This window comes from Mobula hypostoma, chromosome 3 (genome assembly GCF_963921235.1).
Source record: "Mobula hypostoma chromosome 3, sMobHyp1.1, whole genome shotgun sequence".
NCBI lineage: Eukaryota > Metazoa > Chordata > Chondrichthyes > Myliobatiformes > Myliobatidae > Mobula > Mobula hypostoma.
In genome coordinates, this window is record NC_086099.1 from 163,733,294 (window position 1) to 163,750,049 (window position 16,756).

Below are 16,756 nucleotides of genomic sequence, written 5' to 3' on the forward strand. Positions count from 1 at the left end.
TTCAGTAGGTTTAACAATTGTCGTTTTGTTTGCACCCCCCTCAGCACATCAACCTAGGTGCCGAGGCACCCAATGCTCCCTCAGAACCTTCCCTCCCCCCTCCCGTTCAACACGCGGATGAACAACACAGTTTACCTGTCTACAACCCCTCCTTCCTGTGCACCTACCATCCACCAACTCCTCGTCCTCATGGACTCACCTTCACTGCTGAGCAGGTGAGAAGGACTGGGGAAACTCAGACACATCAAAGCATTAGGCCTGGGTGCTGTGTACTTCATGGTATTGAAGGAGTGTGATGAGCAGCTGTGTGGAGTTCTCCAGCATATTTTCAGTCTGAGCCTCAGCCTGGAAAGGGTCCCAACTGTGTGGTCCCAGTACCCAAGAAGGGTCAACCGGAAGTCTTGAATGACTACCATCCAGTGGCCTTGACCTCACTCATCATGAAGACCCTAGAGAAGCTGTTCCTGGCTCACCTCCAATCCCTGGTCAGATCAGCCCTTGATACCCTGCTGTTTGCCTACCAAGAGCACATCGTAATCAACGATGCTGTCATCTACCTGCTGAACAGAGCTGACTCCCATTTGGATAGACAGGGCAACACTGTGGGGATCATGTTTTTTGATTTCTCAAGTCCCTTCGATACCATACAGCCCTCATTGCTGGGGGGAAAGCTCTGTTCAATGCAGGTTGGGACTTCCATTGTATCCTGGACAATGGACTACCTGACTGGCAGTCCACAGTTTGTGTGACTTCAGAGCTGTGTGTCACACATGGCTATAAGCAGCACTGGGGCCCCACGGGGGACTGTATTGGCTCCTTTCCCGTTTACCCTGTATACATCAGACTTTAGATACAACACTGAGTCATGTCATCTGCAGAAATGCTCTGATGACTCAGCAATAGTCGGGTTACAAAGGGAGGACAGGAGGATGATTACAGGGCCCTGGTGGAGGACTTTGTCTAATGGTGCAAGCTGAATCATCTGCAGATCAACATCAGTAAGACAAAGGAGGTGGTGATGGTCTTAGGAAGACTAAGCCTGCACTGCTCCCTGTTACTATTGATGGTGAGGACGTGGATGTGTTGAGGATCTACAAGTACTTGGGGGTGCACCTGGATGACAGACTTGAGTGGAGCACCAACACAGAGACTGTGTACAAGAAGGGCCAGAGTTGCCTCTACTTCCTGAGGAGACTGAGGTCCTTTGAAATATTCAGGCTTCTCCTTCATGCGTTCTACCAGTCTGTTGTCAGCAGTATAATCTTATATGTGGTGTGTGCTGGGGCAATAGCATCAACACAGGTGATGCCAATAGGCTCAATAAACTGATTAGAAAGGTTGGCTCTGTTATGGGAGTCAAACTGGAGGCTGTAGTAGAACAAAGGGCCCTACAGAAAATCCTGGCAATTCTGGACAATGTTTCTCACCCTTTGCATGCCACCTTGGATGAACAGAAGGGAACTTTCAGTAATAGACTTAAGACAACTGCATGGCTCCAAAGAGTGCTATATGAGGTCATTCTTATCCTCAGCCATTCGACTCTATAATGAGTCAACCTATAGCCGGGAAGTGATGACCCCTCCTGTTAGATGGTTTGAGAAACTTAATTTTTATTCTTTCTTACTTCTCTTCTAATATTTGTATGCATGTATATCTGTGCACTTGTGATGCTACTGTGACACTGTAATTTCCTCTGGGATCAATATAGTATCTGTCCATCTATCTATCTATCTAAAATCAGGTTGGTGCTGGGTTCCAGGAGGGGGAATTTCTAATGTGACAACAAGATGGCTTTTTAGAGCAGTTCATGGTTGAGTCCACTAGGGGATCAGCTATACTGGATTGGGTGTGTGTAATGAACCAGAATTGATTAGGGAGCTTAAGGTAAAAGAAACCTTAGGAACAAGCAATCATAATATGATCAAATTCACCCTGAAATTTGGGCAGGAGAAGCTAAAGTCAGATGTATTAGTATTACAGTTGAGTAAAGGGCATTACAGAGGCATGAGAGAGGAGTTGGCCAGAATTGACTAGAAAAGAACACTGGCAGGGATGATGGCAGAGCAGCAGTGGCTGGAATTTCTGGAAGCAATTCAGAAGGCACAGGGGAAGAAGTATTCCAAAGAAAAGGTGACACAACCATGTTTAACAAGAGAAGTCAAAGCTAACATAAAAGCTAAAAAGAGGGCATATAATAGAGCAAAAATTAGTGGGATGTTAGAGGATTGGGAAGCTTTTACATACCGACAGAAAGCAACTTAAGATGGAATACAAAAGTAAGCTAGCCAATAATATTAAAGAGGGTGCCAGTAGTTTCTTTAGATACGTAGAATGTAAAGAAAGAAGTGAGAGAGGATATTGGACTACTGGTAAACGATGCTGGAGAAGTAGGGGACAATGAAATGGCGGATGAACTGAATAAGTATTTTGCATCAGTCTTCACTGTGGAAGACACTAGCAGTATGCTGGAAGTTCCGGGTGCCAGGGATCATGAAGTGTGTGAAATTACCATAATTAGACTGAAGTTTCTTGGGAAACTGAAAGGTCTGAAGGCAGATAAGTGACCTGGACTGGATGGTGTACACCCCAGGATTCTGAAAGAGGTGACTAAAGAGATCGTTGAGGGCATTAGTCATGATTTTTCAAGAATCACCGGATTCTGGAATGGTTCTGGAAGCATGAAATATTGCAAATGTCACTCCACTCTTCAAGAAGGAAGAGAGGCAGAAGAAAGGAAATTCTAGGCCACTTAGTCTGACGTCAGTGGTTGAGAAGAAGTTGGAGTCGATTATTAAGGATGAGGTCTCAGGGTACCTGGAGGCACATGTTAAAATAGGCCATAGTCAGCATGGTTTTGCAAGGGAAAACCTTGCCTGACAAATTTGTTGGATTTTTAAAGAAATAACAAACAGGATAGACAAAGGAGAATCAGTTGATGTTGTCTACTTCGATTTTCAGAAGGGCTTTGACAGGGTGCCACGCATGAGGCTGCCTAACAGGCTACAAGCCCATGGTATTACAGGAAAAAAAATCTAGCAAGGATAAAACAATGACTGATTGGCAAGAGGCAAAATGTGGGAATAAAGGGAGTCTATTCTGCTTGGCTGCCGGTGACTAGTGGTTTTCCACGGGGATCTGTGTTGGGATTGATTCTTTTTATGTTATATGTCAGTGATTTGGATGATGGAATTGTTGGCTTTGTTGCAAAGTTTTCAGACAGTATGAAGATATGTGGGGACGCAGGTAGTTTTGAGGAAGTAAAGAGGCTACAGAAGGACAGATTAGGAGAAAGGGCAGAGAAGTGGCAGATGAATACAATGTTGGGAAGTATATTGTCATAGTAGAAGAAATGAAATATAAAGAGCCTCATATGACATCCTGTTAGATTGGAGATGAGGAGGAATTTTTTAGCCAGAGAGTAGTGAATTGGTGGGCTTCGTTGCCAGAAATAGCTGTGGAGGCCAGCTTTGGATATATTTAAAGCAGAAGTTTATAGATTCTTGATTGGTCAGGGTATGAAGGGATACAGGGAGAAGGCAGGAGATTGGGGCTGAGAGAAAAATTGGATCAGCTGTGGTGAAATGGTTGAGCAATTTCAATAGGTCAAATAGCCTAATTCTGCTCCTGTATCTTATTGACCTTATGGTCTTATAAGTACACGGATGAAAGTAAAATCAAGAGCTATGTGGGAGAGAAGGTTTAGATTGATCTTCGAACAGGTTAAAAGGTTGGTACAATATTGTGCGCTGAAGGGCCTGTATTGTTCTGTACTGTTCTATCTTCTATGTTGTGTATGACTACAGGTTAAAGATTAAAGAGTAGCTTTATTTGTCACACACATCATACATTGAAACATAAAATGAAATGAATCTTTCTGTCAAACACCAGCATAATCCAAGGATGTGCTGGAGGCAGCCACTTCTAGCACCAGCATAGCATCCTCACAACTTAATAACTTCTCGCAAAGTGTCAGGCCCTGATGGTGTACCTGTGCCAACCAACTGGCGGGAGTGTTCAAGGACTTCCTCAGTCTCTCAATGCTGCAGTTGGAAGTTCCCAACTGCTTCAAAAGCTGACAATCATACCAGCACCCAAGAGCAGGGTGAGCTGCCTCAGGTACCATCACTCAGTGGCACTCTTTACTGTGATGAAGTACCTTAAGAGGTTGGTCATATCTAGAATCAATTCCTGCCCAAGCAAGGACATAGACCCACTGCAATTTGCCTATCACCACACTAAGTGTACAACAGATGTATTCTCACTGGCTCTCCACTCGGTCTTGGATTACCTGGACAATAGCAATACCTACGTGAGGCTGCTATTTATTAACTACAGATCAGCATTCAACACAATCAAACCCTCAATTGTAATCAACAAGCTTCAAAACCTGGGTTCTGTACCTTCCTGTACAAATGGAGCATTAACTTCCTCACCAGAAGACCATAGTCTATACAGATTGGAAATAACTTCTCCTCCTCGCTGATAATTAACATTGGCATACCTCGAGGATGCATGCTTAGCCCACTGCTCTTTTCTCGCTACACCCACAATTGTGCCAACGACACAGATATTGTTGGCAGAATTTCAGATGATGAGGAGGAGGCATACAGGAGCGAGATAGATCAGCTGGTTGAGTGGTGTTTCAGCAAAACCTTGCACTCAGTGTCAGTAAGACCAAGGAATTGATTGTGGACTTCAGAAAGGGGAAGTTGAGGGAACACAGACCAGCCCTCATTGAGGGATCAAAAGTGGAAAGGGTGAGCAGTGTCAAGTTGCTGGGTGTCATCGTCTCTGAAGATCTGTCCTGGGCCCAACACAAAGAACGCTTGACACTGGATGCATTTCATTTGGAGTCTAAGGAGAATTGGTATGTCGCCAAAGACACTTTCAAATTTCTACAAAGACCAGAAAATCTGCAGATGCTGGAATTAGAAGCAACACACACAAAATGCTGGGGGTTCTCAGCAGGCCAGGCAGCATCTATGGAAAAGAGTAAATAGTCATTGTTTCGAGCCAAGGCCCTTCACCGGTGGTCTTGTCCTGAAACGTCGACTGTCTGCTCATTTCCATAGATGTTGCCTGGCCTGCTGAGTTCCTCCAGCATTGTGTGTGTGTTGCAAGTTTTATGAACTGCAGAGCATTGTAACTGTGTTGCATCACCAACTGGTTTGGAGTGGTCACTGACAGGATCAGAAAAAACTGCAGAAGGTTGTAAATTCCAGTCTGGGGAGCACTAGGCTGGGCACCTTCAAAAGGCAATGCCTGTAAAAGGTAGCATCCATCATTAAGGAGCCCCATCACCTAGGACATGCTCTTTCTCATTGTTACCATCGAGGAAGAGGTACAGGAGCCTGAAGACACCCTCTACGATTCAGGAACAGCCTATTCCCCTCTGCCATTAGATTGCTGAATGGACAATGAACCCATGTTCACTACTTAAGTATTTTTTCCTCCCTTTTTGCACTACTCATTTAATTTAATTTCCTTTCTATAAGTTATTGTAATTTATAGTTTTTGTTATCATGTTTTGCATTGTACTGCTGCCACAGAACAAACTGCACGACATATGCCAGTGATATTCGAGCTGATTCTGATTCTGATTCTAACCCTAACCCATACATGCTTGGAATAAGGGAGGAAACCCGAGCACCCGGGGGAAACAGCACAGTCATGGGGAGAACATGCAAGCTCTTTACAGACTCTGTTGGGAATTGAACCCTGATCTTCCACCCGCTAGCACTGTAAAGCATTACACTAATCGCTATTTATCAAGCTCCCCTGCTATGCTACTGCGCCACCCTAGGTCCTTCCAACGTCTTAATAACTATCTATAAGTTGGGCATTAAAAACTATTTGACATCATCACTGACATTAACATTGCAATAGGTTATGTTAATACTAATACCAGTGCTTATTTTAAATTGCTCTTCAAAATTCTGTAAATGCTCGGGAATGTAATTCATTGTGAGTGAGCAATTCAGCAGTTAGAACATCGAACATAGAACAGTACAGCACAGTACAGGCCCTTCGGCCCACAATGTTGTGCCGACCCTCAAACCCTGCCTCCCATATAACCCCCCACCTTAAATTCCTCCATATACCTGTCTAGCAGTCTCTTAAATTTCACTAGTGTATTTGTCTCCACCACTGAATCAAGCAGTGCATTCCATGCACCAACCACTCTGAGTAAAAAACTTTCCTCTAATATCCCCCTTGAACTTCCCACCCCTTACCTTAAAGCCATGTCCTCTTGTATTGAGCAGTGGTGCCCTGGGGGAGAGGCATTGGCTGTCCACTCTATCTATTCCTCTTATTATCTTGTACACCTCTATCATGTCTCCTCTCATCCTTCTTCTCTCCAGAGAGTAAAGCCCTAGCTCCCTTAATCTCTGATCAAATGCATACTTTCTAAACCAGGCAGCATCCTGGTAAATCTCCTCTGTACCCTTTCCAATGCTTCCACATCCTTCCTATAGTGAGTCAACCAGAAATGGACACAGTACTCCAAGTGTGGCCTAACCAGAGTTATGTTCACCAACATAAAGAAAAACTACTCTTAAGAATTGATGTGTCATATATATTAGTTAATTAAAAATCTCTCCTTGAATAATGTATATTCAATACTAGAAAGCTTATAGTTGAGACTGTGGAAAAGCACTTTTAAACAGTTGATGGTATACCAGTGACAGCTTATATATAGTTCACACATTTCTGTTAGCAGAATTTAAACAAGTCCAATCAAATCTTTTTTCATCCTTTTCAATATTTTATCCTCAAACGATGGAATATATTGTACTCATGACAGCTGTGTTGGGGAAAAGGGGAAATTAAACTTATTAAATCCGACAATACGATTTACAAAGTGGATGGGATTCCATGGGGTTGAAGAAGGCACAGTTATGTTCCCACAAAGTGAAACCTTGGACATAACCATAAATTAAAACAACACAAGTTTGTTACATGTGTCTCAAGCAAATCTCTGCCAAATTATGAACCATAAAATTTCATTTTATTCAGGTGGTAACTGTAATGTCACGTGATCCTCAGGCTAGTTGCTTCTACATTCATTTTCAAATTGTTGACAATCACCAAAGTGGAACGGAAATGTTACTACACCTAAATTAAAACAGGAACTTCAGGAAATACTCAGTATCTGTGGAAAAAGAAATAGATAACCTTTCAGGTCAAAGATTTTAAGTGATATCAGTTGTACATGCCAACCTTTTCTCAAAAAAAGTATATCATTGGAATGCTCATTCTAGTAGACTCAATCTAATAGGAATGGGTCCAGGCTCTTCTGTTATTTCCACTGTCCCCATAGTATTGTTCCTCTCCTGAACACACATGCATTTTACGAGATAAAATAAAATCGGAGCACTCAGCAGGTGTGGCAGCATCTGTGGAAAGAGAAACATAGTAAATGTTTCAGACCCATGATTCACGCATGTATTTGTAGCATAGCTTGTTTTATTTTACCTTTTATAAAGCTTTGCTGGTAGATCAGTCTAGTCTTGAATTCTACCTCTTGGGCCTCTTTTTCTGTGAAAAGACCTGTAATGGGAGGACAAGGAGTTGCTAGAAATGGACAAGTCGAATGAAGTGCTACTGGAGGTTATCATATCATCTCTTCTTCTAGTTTTAAACTATCATGAAAGTAACCATGATAGTTTCTGTTCACTACATCAGAAATTATAGTAACATTTTGCTTTCTTCTGCCCTCACCTCCCCCAATTCAAGTAAACATGCAATGTTAGTTCTTTGACTAAGCAACACTCCACAATTCATACTCCCCCTCTCTGGCTTCAGGAGAGAAGTTTTAACTGAACTAAAGCTCAATAATTTGAACAGTGAACAGAGCAGAACCATCTTGTTTTGCAAATAAAAGAAAACATAGATAACTTATTGATAAAATAAATCTCCCAAGTCCTACCTTTCTAAAAACTTTGACAGTAGATGGAATCTGGAACCAGTGCTGACTTTGGGTCTTATAGCAAACCCCATTTCAGTGTGAGGAGTCTCCTAGCTCAAGAGTGCGGGACATTGGGGGATGGATCTACAAATCTCCATTCCGTGTTGGGATACATGACAGTTCCACACGCACCTTTGGCAGAATTTTTAATGCTGAACATCAATAGATGAAACTCTCATGATTACAATTAGAGCCTGAAGATCTGTTCTGATGGAATTATAGATTTGTAGAGCACAGAATCAGGCCCTTTCTGACTAACCCATCATTGCCAACCATGATCATATCCACAATATTCCAATTTGTCTGCATTAAGCCCATGGTTTTTGATTGCTTTCCTTTTCAAATAACTGTCCAAATGCCTTTTAAATGTTGTAATAGCATCTGGCTCTATAACTTCCTCTGGCGACTTGTTTCATGTGATCACCATCCTCTTTTTGGAGAAACTTCCCCCTCACATATCCTTGAAATTTCTCCTCTCTCACTTCTTAAACCTGTGCTCTCCATTCCCAGATCCCCCTGGCCTGGGAGGAAGAATTTAACTCACTATGCTATCTATGCCTCTCTTGTCTTTATAAACCTGTACAACGTCCCAGTGAAAAGGTGCCAAGCCAATTCTCTCTCTCCTTACAAACAAAGTCCTCCATTCCAGGGAATATCCCTGCTATTCTTTTCTGCACTCAGTCTCTTTGTAGCACTGTAGCAACCAGAACTATGTAGAACATACTCAGGGGATGCTTCTGAGAGTTTGGTCATGGCCAGAATCAACTCCTGTCTAAGCAAGGACCTGGACTTGCTGCAATTTGCCTGCCGCAACAATATGTCCACAGTGGATGCAATCTGACTAGTTTTCCATTCAGCCTTGGATCATCTGGACAACAGCAATCCCCACCTCAAGCTGCTGATTATTGACTATAGCTCAGAGTTCAACATAATCATACCCTCATTTCTAAGCAGCAAGCTCCAAAATCTGGGCCTCTGTACCTCCCTCTGCAAGTGGATCTTTGACTTCCTCGTTGGGAGACCACAGTCAGTGCAAATCGAAATAATCATCTCCTCCTCGCTGACAATTAACACTATCACATCTCAAGGATGCTTGCTCAGCTCACTGCTCTTCCCTCTCTACACTTACGACTGTGTGGCTAGGCTCAGGTCAAATGGCATCTCTGAATTTGCTGACGGCACAACTATTTTTGGCAGAATTTCAGATGGTGACAAAGAGACATACAGAGGTGAGGTAGACCAGCTGCTGAGTGGTATCACAACAACAATCTTGAACTCAACACCATTAAGACCAAGGAATTGATTGTGGACTTCAGGAAGGGGAAATAGAGGGATAACCAGCGGAAAGGGTGAGCAGTTCGAAGATACTAGGTCTCAGCATCTCTGAAGATCTATCCTGGGCCCAACATATTGATGCAATTGCAAAGTAGGCAAGGCAGAGGCTGTATTTCAATAGGAATTTGAGTAGATTTGGTGTGACACCAAAGACCCTTGCAAATTTCTACAGAAGTACCGTGGAGAGCATGCCAACTGATTGCATCTGCATCTGGTGTGGAGGGGCCACTGCACAGGACTGGAAGAAGTTGTGAACTCATCCAGCTCCAGCATGGGCACTAGCCTCCTCAGCATTGAAGACATCTTCAAAAGGTGATGCCTTAAAAAGCTGGCATCTATCATTAGGGATCTCCATCACCTAGTAGATGCCCTTTTCTCATTGCTCCCATCAGAGGTGGTACAGGAGCCTATAGACACACACTCAAACCTTTAGGATCAGCTTCTTCCCCTCCACCATTGGATTACTGAATGGACAATGAACCCATGTACACTACCTCAACTTTTTATTTCCTTTCTTTTTGCACTACTTAATTAACTGAATTTTTAAAAATATATTTCTTGTTGTAATTCATTGCTTTTTAAAAGAATATTATTTATTGGAATGCACTGCTGCCATAAAACGACAATTTTCACAACATATTGCAGTGATATTAAACCTGATTCTAATTCTGAGAGGGATCAGTATTGGTAGAGCTGTAACATTACATACAACTGTCAGATTCGACGAGGATGATGACTGACTCTGTTGGCTGCAAAGACTGAGGTACTGGGCTTCAAGCCTCTGTCCCCCATTAGCCCCTGCACCAAATTTCATTAATAGCAGAAAAAAAATCTTATTTCTATCTCTATCTGTTTTACATAGCAAATCTGAATACATTTTCATCATCAGCAGTCAGGACAGAAAATAATTATTCCCTGAGAAATTACAGCAAAGAAATGAGATGGGAAATCCAGGTTTTACATTTCAGATCTATATTTCATTGCAGCATCCACAGAGATCCTCACTTTTTACCTGCTTGAGGTTTAGGCACAATAAATATTAATAAATATAAATTCAAATTATGGTTCTAACACACAATTCAGTTTTGCCCAAGCTCTACCCATTAAAAATATCTTTTTTTGCTGCAGTGAGTCACCTCTTTTGAAACGTCATTTCCCATTGTGTTACGTGATTTTAAAACGTGCTATATTTAGCACATTTAGAGATTGTATTAAACATTTCTACATTTCTTTATTATTCATCCATAGATGTCACTAGAAGCATCTAAATTCAGTCCCCATTCTTGATTCCACTTGGAAATGTTACAATAGACATCTTATATCACTGTATTCTGTGAGGAGAAAGTGTTTCCACTGCGCTCTGAAGTAGGAAATTTCATGATTTTTCAAGAAGGTGAACAGACAGAAGTCATGGTAAATCTTGGGACCAATGACATAGGTAGGAAAAGAGAAGAGGTCCCGAAGAGCGAATATAGGGAGTTAAATAGAAAGCTGAAAACCAGGACCTCGAGGGTACAAATCTCTGGATTGCTGCCTGTGCCACACACCAGTGAAGGCAAGACTAGGATGATATGGTAATTAAATGCATGGGTGAGGAATTGGTGCAGGTATCAGGGTTTCAGATTTCTGGATCATCGGGTTCTGTTCTGGGGAAGGTATGACCTGTACAAAAAGGACAGGTTACACCTGAACTCGAGGAGGTCCAATATCCTTGTGAGCAGGTTTGCGAGACCTTTTGGGGTGGGTTTAAACTAATTTGGCAGGGCGGTGGAAACTGGAGTGATAGGGCTGAATATGGGGTAGTTGGTGTACAAGTAAATGCAGCGTGTCGTGAGACTGTGAGGAAGGGCAGCCAAGTGATAGGGCAAATTTTCAAACAGTGGGATGAGGAAGTAGATTGAATTGAATTGAATTGACTTTATTTCTTACATCCTTCACATACATGAGGAGTAAAAATCTTTACGTTACATCTCCCTCTGAATATGCAATGTGCAATTTATATTAAATTGTAATAAATAGTATGTATGGTAGGATAGCTTAAAAATACAATTATGTCAACATGGATTAATCTTTCTGATGGTCTGGTGGAAGAAGCTGTCCCCGAGCCTGTTGGTCCTGGCTTTAATGCTGCTGTACTGTTTTCTGGGTGGTAGCAGCTGAAACAGTTTATGGGTGGGGTAACCCAGGTCCCCAATGATCCTTCAGGCCCTTTTACGCACCTGTCCCTGTAAATGTCCTGAATAGTAGGAAGTTCACATCCACTGATGCGCTGGGCTGTCTGTACCACTCTCTGCAGTCCTGGAGTTGAGAGTCTTACAAACCTCATGGATATCTTGTGACTGTCCTATGAGGATGATGTAATGGTCTTGCGGAGGTCACATGATGTAATTTTCCCGCTGATGTGAGGTCACATGATGACCTGTTCTCAACAGGTATATAAAAGGGAGTCCCCTGGTGACGCAGTTAGTTTTCAGTAAGATAGTCAGTCAGATACTCCGCTACGCTGTGTATTAGTCTCATGACGCAATATAGTTTTAAAACAGAGTTTTACTGTCTATTGTAAGGTACAGAAGTGTTGGGCTGGCAGTTTCACCAAAAGCTGCCAGATTTGTTGATGTACCTTTTCAGTAGTATTGGAGAGTGAAGATGGGAACCTGAAGGAGTTGTTCGGCAGTTTTGGAGAGGATCGACCATTACTGAATTCGTTCAAGTAAGAGTGATCTACATGAGATAACCTCTGCTAAAAGTAGCAGAAAAGGTTGTGCAGTATCTAGTCTACAGAGGGAAAAGGTCAGTGCCTTTAAACCGTTTTATTTCGGTCGTCGTGAATCCTGCAGACAAGGCAGGTTCTGGCTGGTATCGGCAGTAACGTCGTGTCTTCGAGGAATTCTTTACTTCAGGAAATCTCTCCTAATTGACTGTATAAATCTCTTGGATTTTCAAATTTACCATTCTAAGAACTGTGTTCTAATCTACCTCTTTAATACTGTGTTCACATTTACCACTTTAAGAACTAGTACTGAGTTTGGCGGTTTGTTAAATGGCCGCAGAGCAGTTTACTTCTGGTTAAGGTTTTCATTTGTTTATCCTTTTATTAATATTGAGCAGAGTTTAATAAATGTTTGTTTGTTTTTATAAAATTTGACTCAGTTCTATATTTATTGTTACCGGTCACGTGACAAGGGAAGTACAGTTCCTATACCAGACAGTGATACAGCCAGTTAGGATGCTTTCAATTGTGCCCCTATAGAAAGTCCTTAGGATCTGGGGACTCATGCCAAACTTCTTCAACAGTTTGAGGTGAAAGAGGCGCTGTTGTGCTTTTTCACCACACAGCCGGTAGGTACCGACCAAGTGAGGCCCTCAATGATGTGTATACCGAGGAGCTTAAAGCTGTTCACACTCTCAACCCAAGATCCAGTGATGTCAGTAAGTATGAGCCTGTCTCCGTTCCTCCTGTAGTCCACAACCAGTTCCTTTGTTTTCGCAACATTGAGGGAGAGGTCGTTTTCTTGACACCACTATGACAGGGTGATGACTTCTTTTCTGCAGGCTGCCTCATTATTATTTGAGATAAGGCCAATCAATGCAGTATCATCTGCAAATTTAATTAGCAGATTGGAGCTGTGGGTGGTAACACAGTCATGCGTATACACAGAATAATGAATACAGGACTGAGGGTGTTATGTTTGAATGCACACAGTATATGGAATAAGGTAGATGATCTTATAGTGCAGTTAGATTGACAGGTATGTCATTGTGGGCATCAGTGAGTCATATTTAAAAGAAGATCACAGATGGGAGCTTGACATCCAAAGATACAGTTTGTGTCGAACGGACAGGCAGGTAGGCAGAGGAGCTGGGTGGCTCTGCTGGTAAAAAATGAAATCAAATCCCTAGAAAGAGGTGACATAGGATCAGAAGATGTTAAAACCTTGTGGGTAGGGTTAAGAAACTGCAAGGGTAAAAAGACCCTAATGCGAGTTAAATACAGGCCTCCAAACAGTAGTCAGGATGTGGGGAACAAATTATAATGGGAGATGGAAAAGGGATGTAAGAAGGACAACGTTATGATTGTCATAGGAGATTTCAATATTCAGAAAGATTGGGAAAATTAGGTTGGTGCTGGATCCCAGGAGAGGAAATTTGTAGAATACCTATGAAATGGCCTTTTAGAGCAATTTGTGGTTAAACCCATCAGGGGAAAGGCAATTTTGGATTGGGTGCTGTGTAGTGAGCCAGATTTGATCAAGCAGCTTAAAGTAAAGGAACCTTAGGAGGCACTGATCATAATATGATAGAATTCACCCTGTAGTTTGGGAGGCAGAAACTAAAGTCAGATGTATCAATATTACAGTGGAGTAAAGGGAATTCAGAGACAAGAGGGAGGAGCTAGTCAAATCTTGGAAGGGAACACCAGCAAGGATGACAGCAGAATAGCAATGGCTGCAGTGTTTGGGGACAATTCGGAAGGCACAGGATAGACACATCCAAAGAAAAAGTACTCTAAAAGGAGGATGAGGCCACTGTGACTGATAAATGAAGTCAAATGGAGCATAATCACAAAAGAGAGGACATATAATGCAGCAAAAATTAGTTGTAAAGTAGAAGATTGAGAATCTTTTAAAAACAAACAGAAGGCAACTAAAAAGCAATAAGGAGAGAAAAGATTAAATATAAAGTAAGCTAGCCAATAATATAAAAGGCAATACCAAAAGTTTTTTTTCAGATATAATGCATTAAGAGTAAATGAGTGGCGAGAGTGAATATTGGACCACCAGGAACTGATGCTGGAGAGGTAGTAATGGTGGAGTAAGTATGTTCTTGTAAGATTTTGAATCAGTGGAAAATGAATAAACAATAACACGTTTCTAAATCTGTATAGTATACTGTGAAAATGCTCTTGTTGATAAGGATGTTGTAGGATTTGAGAAGCCCTGTGAAAGCCTCAATGAGTTGCTGCAGTCGTTTGTTCATTCGAACATGCAGTTGAGATGTGTGTTAAAATAGTATATCGCCACCAATAAATTGGAATATTTCATCTTAGATGGTCAAACATCTTACAATTTTTGGAGCTGAATGTATCAGGCAGGACCATTGAAGAATATTGCCCCAATCAGCCTTGGTGATCTGGGAATACTTCCAGGAGTTAAGGAGTAAGTCAATGGCCACAGTAAACCAAATCTGTGTTTGCTGGGACTTCTTGTGAATGGTCCAGTTAAGTTTTTGATCATTGGTGACTCACAACAACTGGAAGGAAATCTTGCTGTTGCAAAAAAAAACTTTGTCATTGTCACTGAGCCACATGAAGAGAAAATAAATGCAGGGACTTGATTGAAAAATGTATTCTTTGGCAGAGATGCTGCCTGACATGCTGAGTTCCTCCAGCAGTTTGTTTTTGCATCTGCAACCTCTTGTATCTCTAAGAGGTTATTAGGCCTGATGTCTAAAATTTTTTCAAAGGGGGTGAATTTTTACTGGCACTTCAACGAAAGAATAATCATCTGTAAGATATAAAAAATAAATAAGGCCATGATACCGGCAACTGAAAACGCAGGCAGCTTTATTGAAGTAACTAACATCAGTGTTCAAAATACAGAATCAAGGAGCTCAGATACCTCAGTGGTAAAGCTGTCTGATTTTTGAACTCAATGCCTTCACTAAAAGACAAGGCATTCAGCTCATCATGATAGAGGAAAACAAAGTTACAAACCAGCTTAGACCAAGGAACTGGCTGTTTTGTACTTAGATGGGCTTCACTGAGTTGTAGAGTGTATCAGAGAAACAGTATAACATTAAACAGGGGCTTCAGCCTGCCATGTGCATTCTGACCATAAAGTATTCATCTGTACAAATTCCATCCATCCTTCATTTAGTCCTTGGACTTCAATGCCTTGGTAATTCAGGTATTCATTTGGATGCTTCTTAATAATGCCTCATCGTTACTGCAACCTTTACTTGCTTTCTCATCTTGCAACTGGAGAAGTCCTCCACCCAAATAGTAATGTCATAATGACCAGGTGTTAAGGGTGCCCACTGAAGGATAAATATTGAAAAGGTAACTGAGGCAACTTTTGCTCTTCTCAGTAATGGTTAGGGGATATAATGCATTACCATTGCACTGTAGCACAGTGGCACACCTAACAAGAGCCACTGCCTGACAGTTCCAGTGACTTGGGCTCAATCTTAATCTTCGGTGCTGACTGTATGGAGTTTGCATGTATTCACTGTGACTCTACGGGTAACCCCTTGGTGCTCTACTTTACTCTCTCTCATCCCAAAAAATATGAGGATTGGTAGGTTAATTTGCCATTGTAAATTGTCCCTAGTGTGTAGGAGAGTGGTAGAATCTGGCGGGAGTTGGGCAAAATTTAAATGGGGTAAGATAGAACTTGTGTAAAAATGGGTTGATAGTTGGCACAGACATGATGGGCTGAAGGACATGTTTTTTGTGTAGTACCTCTCTCTTGAATTGAAATATCTACACTTCTTTCTTGATCAAACCATTTTCTGTTAGTTAATTGTGGAGCTACAGTCCTTCGACACAAACAACAGCTTTGAAATTTATGCTTGTCTGAATAAACCTGTTATCAATTATCCTTACTGCTATTGCCTCCAAGCTATGCATTTTTATTTTATCTGAAAAAAAAAATGCCTTGAGAATGTCTGAAAAAAATAACCCTTTTAATGTGGTCTCTGTTTTGTGATTACTTAATCTCTGTTTTCGGATGATATATTCTATATTTGCCCCAGCAAATTGCTCTTATCACTTTCCTTCCATTTGCTTTCTTTTGGATTTATCTACCCATTGACTCTCTACTTTGCATACGTAATTACTTATGGCACAGAAAAACAAGTTTTCATCTTGTATTTCTAACAGTCTGCTCTAAACAACATAAAGGCTATTGTATCCTAATTAAGCAGTAGGTCTTGACTGCAATTTTAATATTATGATCTGTTTGGAAATTTGAAGTAAGTTTCCTTTTTGCTCAATCTGGTGTGAGCAAAAAAAAAGCCAAAAAGGCAAGGTTTTATTTATTTTAACCATGAATTATTACTCCAATGCTTCAAACTCCCCCTTTACTCCAAAGTTCAAAGTAAATTTTACTATCAAAATACACATATGGCACCATACACAACCCTGACATTTATTTTCCTGTGGCATACGCAGACTAGTCACTATAACAGGATCAGTGAAAGATTAATCAGAGTGCAGAAGTCACCAAACTGTGCAAATGCAAATATAAATAAATAGCAATAAATAATGAGAACATGAGATAATGAGATATTATCCCATTTTAATGTTCACAGGAAGTCCAGACAACCAGTTCCATTGTTTGCCAACTCTCAACCAGTGTAACACAAGCTGCATAATTTTCCATGGCATCTCACTAATTTCCCATCTAAGACAGTTGAGAACTGGGCAGTAAGGATTTAATTAAGATGCAGGAA

At 41.3% G+C, this 16,756-nt stretch overlaps 1 protein-coding gene across 11 annotated transcripts in view; it reads left to right on the top strand.

Moving 5' to 3' along the window:
- tpk1 (thiamin pyrophosphokinase 1) overlaps window positions 1-16,756 on the top strand; it is a 399,771-nt gene that overhangs the window by 181,151 nt on the left and 201,864 nt on the right. The window lies entirely within an intron of this gene.